Source organism: Odocoileus virginianus, unplaced genomic scaffold, assembly GCF_023699985.2.
Source record: "Odocoileus virginianus isolate 20LAN1187 ecotype Illinois unplaced genomic scaffold, Ovbor_1.2 Unplaced_Scaffold_17, whole genome shotgun sequence".
Classification (NCBI taxonomy): domain Eukaryota; kingdom Metazoa; phylum Chordata; class Mammalia; order Artiodactyla; family Cervidae; genus Odocoileus; species Odocoileus virginianus.
The window spans coordinates 1,034,208-1,044,365 of NW_027224279.1; the positions used below are offsets into that span (position 1 = coordinate 1,034,208).

At 35.6% G+C, this 10,158-nt stretch overlaps 1 non-coding gene across 1 annotated transcript; it reads right to left on the reverse strand.

The window, feature by feature from the left end:
- Positions 1-3,628: 3,628 nt before the first annotated feature.
- Positions 3,629-3,735, reverse strand: LOC139033564 (U6 spliceosomal RNA). The gene has a single exon (XR_011486111.1). It is a non-coding gene; the product is annotated as a U6 spliceosomal RNA (small nuclear RNA).
- Positions 3,736-10,158: the final 6,423 nt, after the last annotated feature.

The following is a 10,158-nucleotide window of genomic DNA, read 5'->3' on the forward strand; positions in this document are numbered from 1 at the left end:
TTCTTTTCCGATCTGGATTCCTTTTATTTATTTTTCTTCTCTGATTGCTGTAGCTAGGGCTTCCAGAATTATGTTGAATAGTAGTGGCAAAAGTGGACACCCTTGTCTTGTTCCTGATCTTAGGGGGAATGCTTTCAGTTTTTCACCATTGAGAATAATGTTTGCTATAGGCTTATCATATATGGCCTTTACTATGTTGAGGTAGGTTCCTTCTATGCCCATTTTTTGAAGAGTTTTAATCATAAATGGGTGCTGAATTTTGTCAAAGGCTTTTTCTGCATCTATTGAGATTATCATATGGTTTTTATCTTTCAATTTGTTAATATGGTGTATCACATTGATTGATTTCTGTATATTGAAGAATCCTTGCATCCCTGGAATAAACCCAACTTGATCATGGTGTATGAGCTTTTTGATGTGTTGCTGAATTCTGTTTGCTAAAATTTTGTTGAGGATTTTTGCATCTATGTTCATCAGTGATACTGGCCTGTAGTTTTCTTTTTTTGTGTTGTCTTTGTCTGGTTTTGGTATCAGGGTGATGGTGGCCTCATAGAATGAGTTTGGAAGTGTTCCTTCCTCTGCAATTTTTTGAAAGAGTTTCTAGAAGGATAGGCATTAGCTCTTCTCTAAATGTTTGATAGAATTCTGCTGTGACACCATTTGGTCCTGGGCTTTTGTTTTTTCGGAGATTTTTGTTCACAGCTTCAACTTCAGTGCTTGTAATTGGGTTGTTCATAATTTCTATTTCTTCCTGGTTGAGTCTTGGAGGACTGAACTTTTCTGAGAATCTGTCCATTTCTTTCAGGTGACCTATTTTATTGCCTATTTTATATAATTGTTCATAATTTCTAATTTTGCTGATTTGATTCTTCTCCCCTTTTTTCTTGATGAGACTGGCTAAGGATTTTTCAATTTTGTTTATCTTCTCAAAGAAACCAGCTTTTAATTTTATTAATCTTTACTATTGTTTCTTTCTTTTTCATTTATTTCTGCTCGGATCTTTGTGATTTCTTTCCTTCTACTATTTTTTTTTTGTTGTTGTTGTTGTTATTGTTCTTCCTTTCCCAGTTGTTTTAGGTGTAAAGTTAGGTTTTCTTTCTTTCTTTTTTTTTTTTTTTTTTGGTGTAAAGTTAGGTTTCCTTTTCAATGTTCTTCTTGTTTCTTGAGGTAGGATCGTATTGCAATAAACTTCCCCCTTAGAACTCTTTTGCTGCATCCCATAGGTTTTGAGTTGTCATGTTCTTATTGCTATTTGTTTCTAGAACTTTTTTTATTTCCCTGTTGATTTCTTCAGTAACCTATTGGTTATTTAGAACTGTCTTGTTTAATCTCCATGTGTTTGTGTTTCTTACAGTTTTTTTCTTATAATTGATACCTAGTCTCATAGCATTGTGGTCAGAGAAGATGCTTGATATGATTTCAATTTTCTTAAATTTACTGAGGTTTGATTTGTGACCCAAGATGTGATCTATCCTGGAGAATGTTCCATGTGCACTTGAAAAGGTGTATTCTTCTGCATTTGGATGGAATGTCCTGAAGATATCAGTGAGATCCATCTCATCTAATGTATCATTTAAGACTTGTGTTTCCTTATTAATTTTCTGTTTTGATGATCTGTCCATTGGTGTGAGTGGGGTGTTAGACTCCCCTACTATTCCTGTCAATTTCTTCTTTTATGTCTGTAGTGTTTGTCTTATGTATTGAGGTGTTTCTATTTTGGTTGCTTAGATATTAACAATTGTTATGTCTTCTTCTTGGATTGATCCCTTGATCACTATGTAGTGTTCTTCCTTATCTCTTGTAATCTTCTTTATTTTAAGGTCTATTTTGTCTGATATGAGGATTGCTACTCCAGCTTTCTTTTGCTTCCCATTTGCATGGAATATATTTTTCCATCCTCTCACTTTCAGTCTATATGTGTCTTTAGGTCTGAAGTGGGTTTCTTATAGACAGCATATATATGGGTCTTGTTTTTGTATCCATTCAGCCAGTCTGTGTCTTTTGGTTGGAGCATTTAATCCATTTACATTTAAAGTAATTATATATATGTTCCTATTGCCATTTTCTTAATTGTTTGGGGTTGATTTTGTAGATCTTTTTTCTTCTCTTGTATTTCTTGACTATATAAGTCCCTTTAACATTTGTTGTAAAGCTGGTTTGGTGGTACTGAATTCTCTTAACTTTTGCTTGTCTGAAAAGCTTTTTATTTCTCTTTCAATTTTGAATGAGATTCTTGTTGGGTACAGTATCTTGGTTGTAGATTTTTCTCTTTCAGTACTATAAATATATCCTGCCATTCCCTTCTGGCCTGCAGAGTTTCTGCTGAAAGATCAGCTGTTAAGTGTATGTGGTTTCCCTGTATGTTATGTGCTGCTTCTCCCTTGCTGCTTTTAATATTCTTTCTTTGTGTTTACTCTTTGTTAGTTTGATTAGTATGTGTCTTGGCATGTTTTTCCTTGTTTTTATCCTGTATGGGACTCTTTGTGCCTCTTGGATTGATTGGCTATTTCCTTTTCCATGTTGGGGAAATTTTCAACTATAATCTCTTCAAAAATTTTCTCATACCCTTTCTTTCTCTCTTCTTCTTCTGGGACCCCTATAATTCAAATGTTGGTGCATTTGATATGGTCCCAGAGGTCTCTGAGACTGTCCTCAGCTCTTTTCATTCTTTTTACTTTATTGTGCTCTTCAGAAGTTATTTCCACCATTTTATCTTCTAGCTCACTGATTCATTCTTCTGCTTCAGATATTTTGCTATTGATTCCTTGTAGAGTATTTTTAATTTCAGTAATTGTGTTGTTTGTCTCTGTATGTTTATTCTTTAATTCTTCTAGGTCTTTGTTATTTGATTCTTGCATTTTCTCCATTTTGTTTTCAAGGTTTTTGATCATCTTTACTATCATTATTCTGAATTCTTTTTCAGGTAATTTTCCTATTTCCTCTTCATTTATTTGGACTTCTGTGTTTCTAGTTTGTTCCTTCATTTGTGCAGTATTTCTCTGCCTTTTCATTTTTTTTTTTTAAGTTATTGTGTTTGAGGTCTCCTTTTCCCAGGCTTCAAGGAAAGTTGAATTCTTTCCTTGAAGAAGGTTGAATTCTTCCTTTTGGTTTCTGCTCTCCTAAGCTTGGTTCAGTGGTTTCTGTGAGTTTCATTTAGGGTGAGATTTGTGCTGAGCTTTTGCTCATTTGCTTTTCCTCTGATGGGAAAGGGTGAGTGGAGTGGTAATCCTGTCTGCTGATGACTGGGTTTGTATTTTTGTTTTGATTGTTGTTTAGATGAGGCGTCCTGCACAGGATGCTACTGGTGGTTGGGTGATGCTGGGTCTTGTATTCCAGTGGTTTCCTCTGTGTGAGTTCTCACTATTTGATCCCCAGGGTTAGTTCTCTGGTCGTCTAGGGTCTTGGAGTCACTGCTCCCACTCCAAAGGCTCAGGGCTTGATCTCTGGTCAGGAACAAAGATTCCACAAATGGTTTGTTATGGCATTAAGGGAGAGTAAAACAAATATCCAAAAATGAGAAACCAAAGGTGAACCCCAGACCAATGACAGTTACAAAATCAGGCAAATAGTAATTAAAATAATGGTATATGCTCATACACATATACACCCATGAGCAAAGTGAAAACAGAAAAAATATGAAAGCTTCATGAATTTGCATGTCATTCTTGCGCAGGAGCCATGCTAATTTTCCCTGTATCATTCCAATTCTAGTATATGTGCTGCCAAAGCAAGCACCTAGTCATTATTTTTTATGTGAAGTAGATTATGATTGCATTGACTTGTTACTTTTTCTTTGATTATGTTGCATGTCTCTTCCTCTTCATAATACTTGCATTTTAAATCATAATTCTGTTCCTAAAAGTAGACCCAGTAATTGTTTGGCAGATGCTTGTGTGTGCAAATGTCAAATAGGAATTGAGAAGAAGAGGTAGGCATTTTAAAAGTCAGACTAAAAACACATTAAAAAAAATCAATTCAGATTCAAGAAACATTCTTCTGCCTGAAGTCTGACACACCCACTGATGCAGGGTTAAAGTCTGATTCCTCAAGTATACCTAGCCTAGGCATGAGAAAAATTAAGTTCCTAGATTTATGAAGACACTTTTAATTAATTTTTTATTTTTATTACTTTTTAAATTTATTTATTTTAATTGGAAGCTAATTACTTTACAATATTGTAGTGGCTTTTGCCATACATTGACATGAATCAGCCATGGGTGTACATGTGTTCCCCATCCTGAACCCCCTCCCACCTCCCTCCCCATTCCATCCCTCTGGGTCATCCCAGTGCACCAGCCCTGAGCACTTGTCTCATGCATCGAACCTGGACTGGCGATCTATTTCACATATGATAATATACATGTTTCAATGCTATTCTCTCAAATCATCCTATCCTCACCTTCTCCCACACAGTCCAAAAGTCTGTTCTTTACATCTGGAGACACTTTTAAAAATTAAAATCCTCCTAAGAATGAAAATAAATAGAATAAAGCGAATTCTGACTCTAAATTAAGAACCCAAATGTACCAGTAGCAATTTTAGCCATGGTTTGAGAAATAGATTAAATATTTAAACCTGCTGAATTTTGCTTGGATGTCTTTACTTATCCAGCTGATAAGTTTCTGTTTAAGTTCTAAAATAGAATCAGAGATCCCGAGTTGGTGAAAGAAAACTTCCTGTCCAGGGATAAAAATTTTGCCTTGGAATCAACTTTGACAAAAGGTGACTATAATTGAAAAAGCGAAAGAGAGTGTAACATTTTTTAAAGTAGTATTAGCTTGACACACTTTAAAGCTAAACTCATTTTTAAATTGCATTAAGTGATTTTTTTCAATGCCACTTAATGTCAAAGACGGAGAAGGCAATGGCACCCCACTCCAGTACTCTTGCCTGGAGAATCCCATGGACAGAGGAGTCTGGTAGGCTGCAGTCCATGGGGTCTTGAAGAGTCGGACGTGACTGAGCGACTTCACTTTCACTTTTCACTTTCATGCATTGGAGAAGGAAATGGAAACCCACTCCAGTGTTCTTGCCTGGAGAATCCCAGGGATGGGGTCGCACAGAGTTGGACACGACTGAAATGACTTAGCAGTAGCAGCAGTAATGTCAAAGAATATTCATACTACTGCACAATAGTACTTATCTCACAAGCTAGTAAAGCAATGCTGAAAATTTTTGAAGCAAAGCTTCAACAGTACATGAACTGAGAAATTCCAGATGAACAAGCTGGATTTAGAAAAAGCAGAGATCAAATTGCCAACATCTGTTGGATCATAGAAAAAGCAAGAGAATTCCAGAAAACATCTACTTCTGCTTCACTGACTAGCACTAAAGCCTTTGACTGTGTGGATCATAACAAACTGTAGAAAATTCTTTCAAGAGATGGGAATACCAGACCAACTTACTTGCCCCCTGAAAAACCTGTAGGCAGGTCAAGAAGCAACAGCTAGAATGAGACATGGACAGAGGACTGATTCCAAATTGGGAAAGGAGTATGTCAGGGCTGTATATTGTCACCCTGCTTATTTAACTTATATGCAGAGTACATCATATGAAATGCCAGGCTGGATGAAGCACAAACTGGAATCAATATTTTCGAGAGAAATATCAATAACCTCAGATACATGGATAACATCACCCTTCTGGCAAAAAGTGAAGAAGAACTAAAGAGTCTCTTGATGAAAGTGAAAGAGGAGAGTGAAAGCATTGGCTTAAAACTCAACATTCAGAAAACTAAGATCATGGCATCTGTTCCCATCACTTCATGGCAAATAGATGGGAAAATAGTGGAAACAGTGAGAGACTTTATTTTTGGGGGCTCCAAAATCACTGCAGATGGTGACTTCAGCCATGAAATTAAAAGATGCTTGCTCCTTGGAAGAAAAGCTATGACCAAACCTAGACAGCATATTAAAAAGCAGAGACATCACTTTGCCAACAAAGGTCCATCTAGTCAAAGCTATGGTTTTCCAGTAGTCATATACAGATGTGAGAGTTGGGTGATAAAGAAAGCTGAGTGCTAAAGAATTGATGCTTTTGAACTATGGTGTTGGAGAAGACTCTTGAGAGTCTCTTGGACTGCAAAGAGATCAAACCAGTCCATCCTAAAGGAAATCAGTCCTGAATATTCATTGGAAGGATTGATGCTGATACTGAAGCTGCAATACTTTGGCCACCTGATGCGAAGAACTGACTCATTTGAAAAGACCCTGATGCTGACAAAGATTGAAGGTGAGGGGAGAAGGGAATGACAGAGGACTAGATGACAGGGATGACAGAGACTCAATGGCCATAAATTTGAGCAAGCTCTGGGAGATGGTGAAGGGCAGGGAAGCCTGGCATGCTGCAGTTCATGGGTTCACAAAGAGTCAGACATGACTAACTGAACAACAACAAAGTGGTTTTTAGTATTTTCACAAAGTCAAGCAACTATCACTATTATCTAATTCCAGAGTAGTAGTTTCATTATCCCCCAAAGAAGCTTGATATCTGTTAGCAGTCACTCCCCATTCCTCTCCTGTCCCAAGCCCATAGCAACCATTATTCAGCTTTCTCTCTGTATGGTTTTGCCTGTTTTGCACATTTCATATGAATGAAATCATATAATATATGTTCTTTGTGTTTGACTTCTTTCATTTAGCATAATGTTTTCCAAGTTCATCCACATAGTTGAATGAAGTATTCCTTTTCCTGGTTGAATAATAATCACTGTTGTATGGGTATATCACAGTTGGTTTACCCTTTTAACTATTGGTGAGTGTTTGAGTTGTTTCCAATTTGAGGCTATTATGAACAAAGCTGCAATGCGCAAATGTGTAAAAACTTTATGCACAAGTTTTTATGTAGACACATGTCTTCAAATCTTCTGGGTATATACTTAGAAATGGAATTGCAGAGTCATATGATATCTTTATGTTTAACCTTTTGAGTAACTGTCAAACTGTTTTCCATTGTGACTGCATTATTTTACCCTCCAGCCAGCAATGTATGAGGTCTGATTTCTACATATCCTTGCTGATGTTTAATTTCCATTATCCATTTTGTTGTAGTCATCCTAGTGGGTGTGAAGTGGTATGTGGATGATTATTTTTTCATGTGCTTATTGTCCATTTGTATATTTTCTTTGGAGAAATGTCTATTTAACTCTTTCATCCAGTTTTTAATTGAGTACTTTGTATTTTTGTTGTTAGATTGTAGGAATTCTTTGTATGTTCTGAATACTAGATCATTATGTGATACATGATTTGCAGATATTTTCTATGATTCTTTGGATTGCTTTTCACTTTCTTGATTGTATTTTTGATGCACAAAAGTTTAAAATTTTAATAGTTCAATTTATCTGTTTTTCTTTTGCTGGTTGTGCTTTTGGTGTTGCATCCAAGAAGCGATCAAATATGAGGTAATGTTATGGATCACTCGCAGTTCCATATGAATTTTAGAATCAACTTGTTAATTTCTTCAAAAAAATAAACTGAAATTCTCATAGGGATTGCACACTGAATCTGCAGATTAATTTGAATAGTGTTACTCTTCTGACAATGTTAAGTTTTCTGATCTATGAATATGTGCTATTTTTTCATTTTTCAGATATTCTTAAGTTTCTTTCAACATTGTTTTGTAGTTTTCAGTGTAAAAGCATTCAGGTACTTATTTTGTTAAATTTATTCCTAAGTATTTTATTCTTTTTGATGTTATTGTAACTAAACTTTTTTCCTTATTTATTTTTAAATTGTTTATTACAAGTGTCTAGAAATATAATTGATTTTTATATCCTGCAAACTTGCTGAACTCATTTATTAGTTCTAATTGTTCTTTAGTGGATTCCATAGGATTGTCTATATATTTAATACAAGAGCATGTTATATGTGAACAGAGATAGTTTTACTTCTTCTTTTTCAGTCTAAATGACTTTTATTTCTTTTTCTTTCCTAATTGTACTGTCTCAAATCCCTCTAGGACACTGTTGAGTAGAAGTGGCAAGAATGGCATCTTTGTTTATTCCTGATATTAAATAAAGAGCATCCAGTCCTGAACCATGATATGTGATGCTAGTTGTGGGTATTTATAGATGCCATTTATCAAGATGAGAATATGACTGTATGTCCCTAGTTTGTTGAGTGCCTTTATTATGAAAGGATATTGGATTTTGTCAAAAGTTTTTTGCATTTATTCAGATGATCTTGTCATTGAAAAAAATATTAATATGGTGCATTGTATTAATTGATTTCCAGACCAGCCTTGCATACTTGACATAAATCACACTTTGGTATAAGGTATAATTCTTTTCATATGTTGCTGGATATAGTTTGCTACTTTTTTTTTTTTTTGCTACTATTTTGTTGAATAATTTTGTATCCATATCCATGAGAGATATTGGCCTGGAGTTTTATTTCCTTCTGATGTCTTTGAGTGGTTCTGGTATGAAGACAATATTGACATTGTAAGATGAATTGAGCCTGGCACGCTGCAGTCCATAGGGTAACAAACAGTCAGACATGTCTTAGTGAGTGAACAACAACAACAAGATAAGTAGAGAAGTATTCACTCATTTTTATTTTTTGGAAGAGTTTTGAAGAATTAGTGTTAATTCTCCTTTAAATGCCTGGTAGGATTCAACAGGGAAATTATATGGACCCGAGCCTTTCTTTGTGGGTAGGTTTTTAAAATTATTCATTCAACCTTTTTACTTGCTGTAAGTCTGTTTAGATTGTCTAGTTCTTCTAGAATCAGTTTCAGTAGCTTGTGTTTTTCTGTGAATCTGTCCATTTCATTTACATTATCTTATTTGTTAGCATATATTTTTATAGTATTCTTGTTCCTCTGTAGGTTAGGTAGTGATGTCCCCTCTTTTGTTTCTCTCTTTCTTTCTTTCTTTCTTTTTTTTTTTTAGAGTCTTCTCTCTCTCTCTCTTTCTTTGACAGTTTTTGACAAACATCCCTGGAGAAAAGGCTCTGCACTGGGCCATCTCCAAGTCTGGTTAAATAGCCAGTCTTATACATAAGATCTTCCAAAGAACCACTAGGAAGGTCAAATACTGGCAATAATCTGAAAATGGGGCTCTGAAGGAGCTCCACTGTGCTCTTCTCCCTCCAGCTGGCTGCCAGATTGCTGGCTTCCACAGTGACTGCAGGCTGTTTTCCACGCTACTGTAGAGTTGGGAAGTGGGATAGGAGGGATCGCATTGAAATGCCACATTTTTGCTGTTCTTACTGAAAGTCAGCACTTATTTGAAGAATAACTGTTTCCTAGATTGCTGGTTAATGCCCAGAGTTCTGAAAATATTATTTCTGGCAGTTTTTTCAGTATTCTCATTGTTTTTATGAGAAGAGGATTTTTGGATTTCTTTACTCTGCCATTTTCACTGAAATCATTCACTAAGTTTATTTTGTATTTTAAAAATAAACATTTGGGCGATCAGGTGGAGAGGGAGGTGGGAGGGGGGACCGGGATGGGGAATACATGTAAATCCATGGCTAATTCATTTCAATGTATGACAAAAACTACTGTAATGATGTAAAGTAATTAGCCTCCAACTAATAAAAATAAATGTAAAAAAAATAAAATAAAAAAAATAAACGTTTGATTATAAATTTTGAATGCCACAGATTACTACATCATTAAACTATTATTTGTATGAGGTCACATAGTTTTTTAGAGACTCTGCTTATGAAGCCTTGTTTGAAGCATTATAATAACATATTAAATGGCAAATGGAACACAACTGATGTAGATGATTGAAAGGTTTTGTTAAAACCTGTGAGCTAGAAACTGCATACCACACAGTCCCCACACCTAATCTCATCTTTACACACCCCTCCTCTACACCTTTTCAGAGTGGGTGCAGAGATGCAGGTTTAGGCTATGTTGAGGAGCCCATTTCTGCCTCTATAAGTACAAGTGAACTTTAGAACCTTGAGTGGCCACTGAAGGTCACAACTATTCTGTGACCTGGTTACTACCTCCCATTGTTATGTGACTCTGGACAAGAGGGAGAGCTTTGAGAATTTTGTTGCTTCATTTGTGGAAATCCACACACAGATGAAAATAAAGGACAGATAGTGATGTTTTATGTTCAAGCAGGAGAGTTGGAAATGTACTTATTATCTGGTTTTCAGTTCTAAGACGGAACCTATTTCTTAATTATAGCTGTCAAATCAC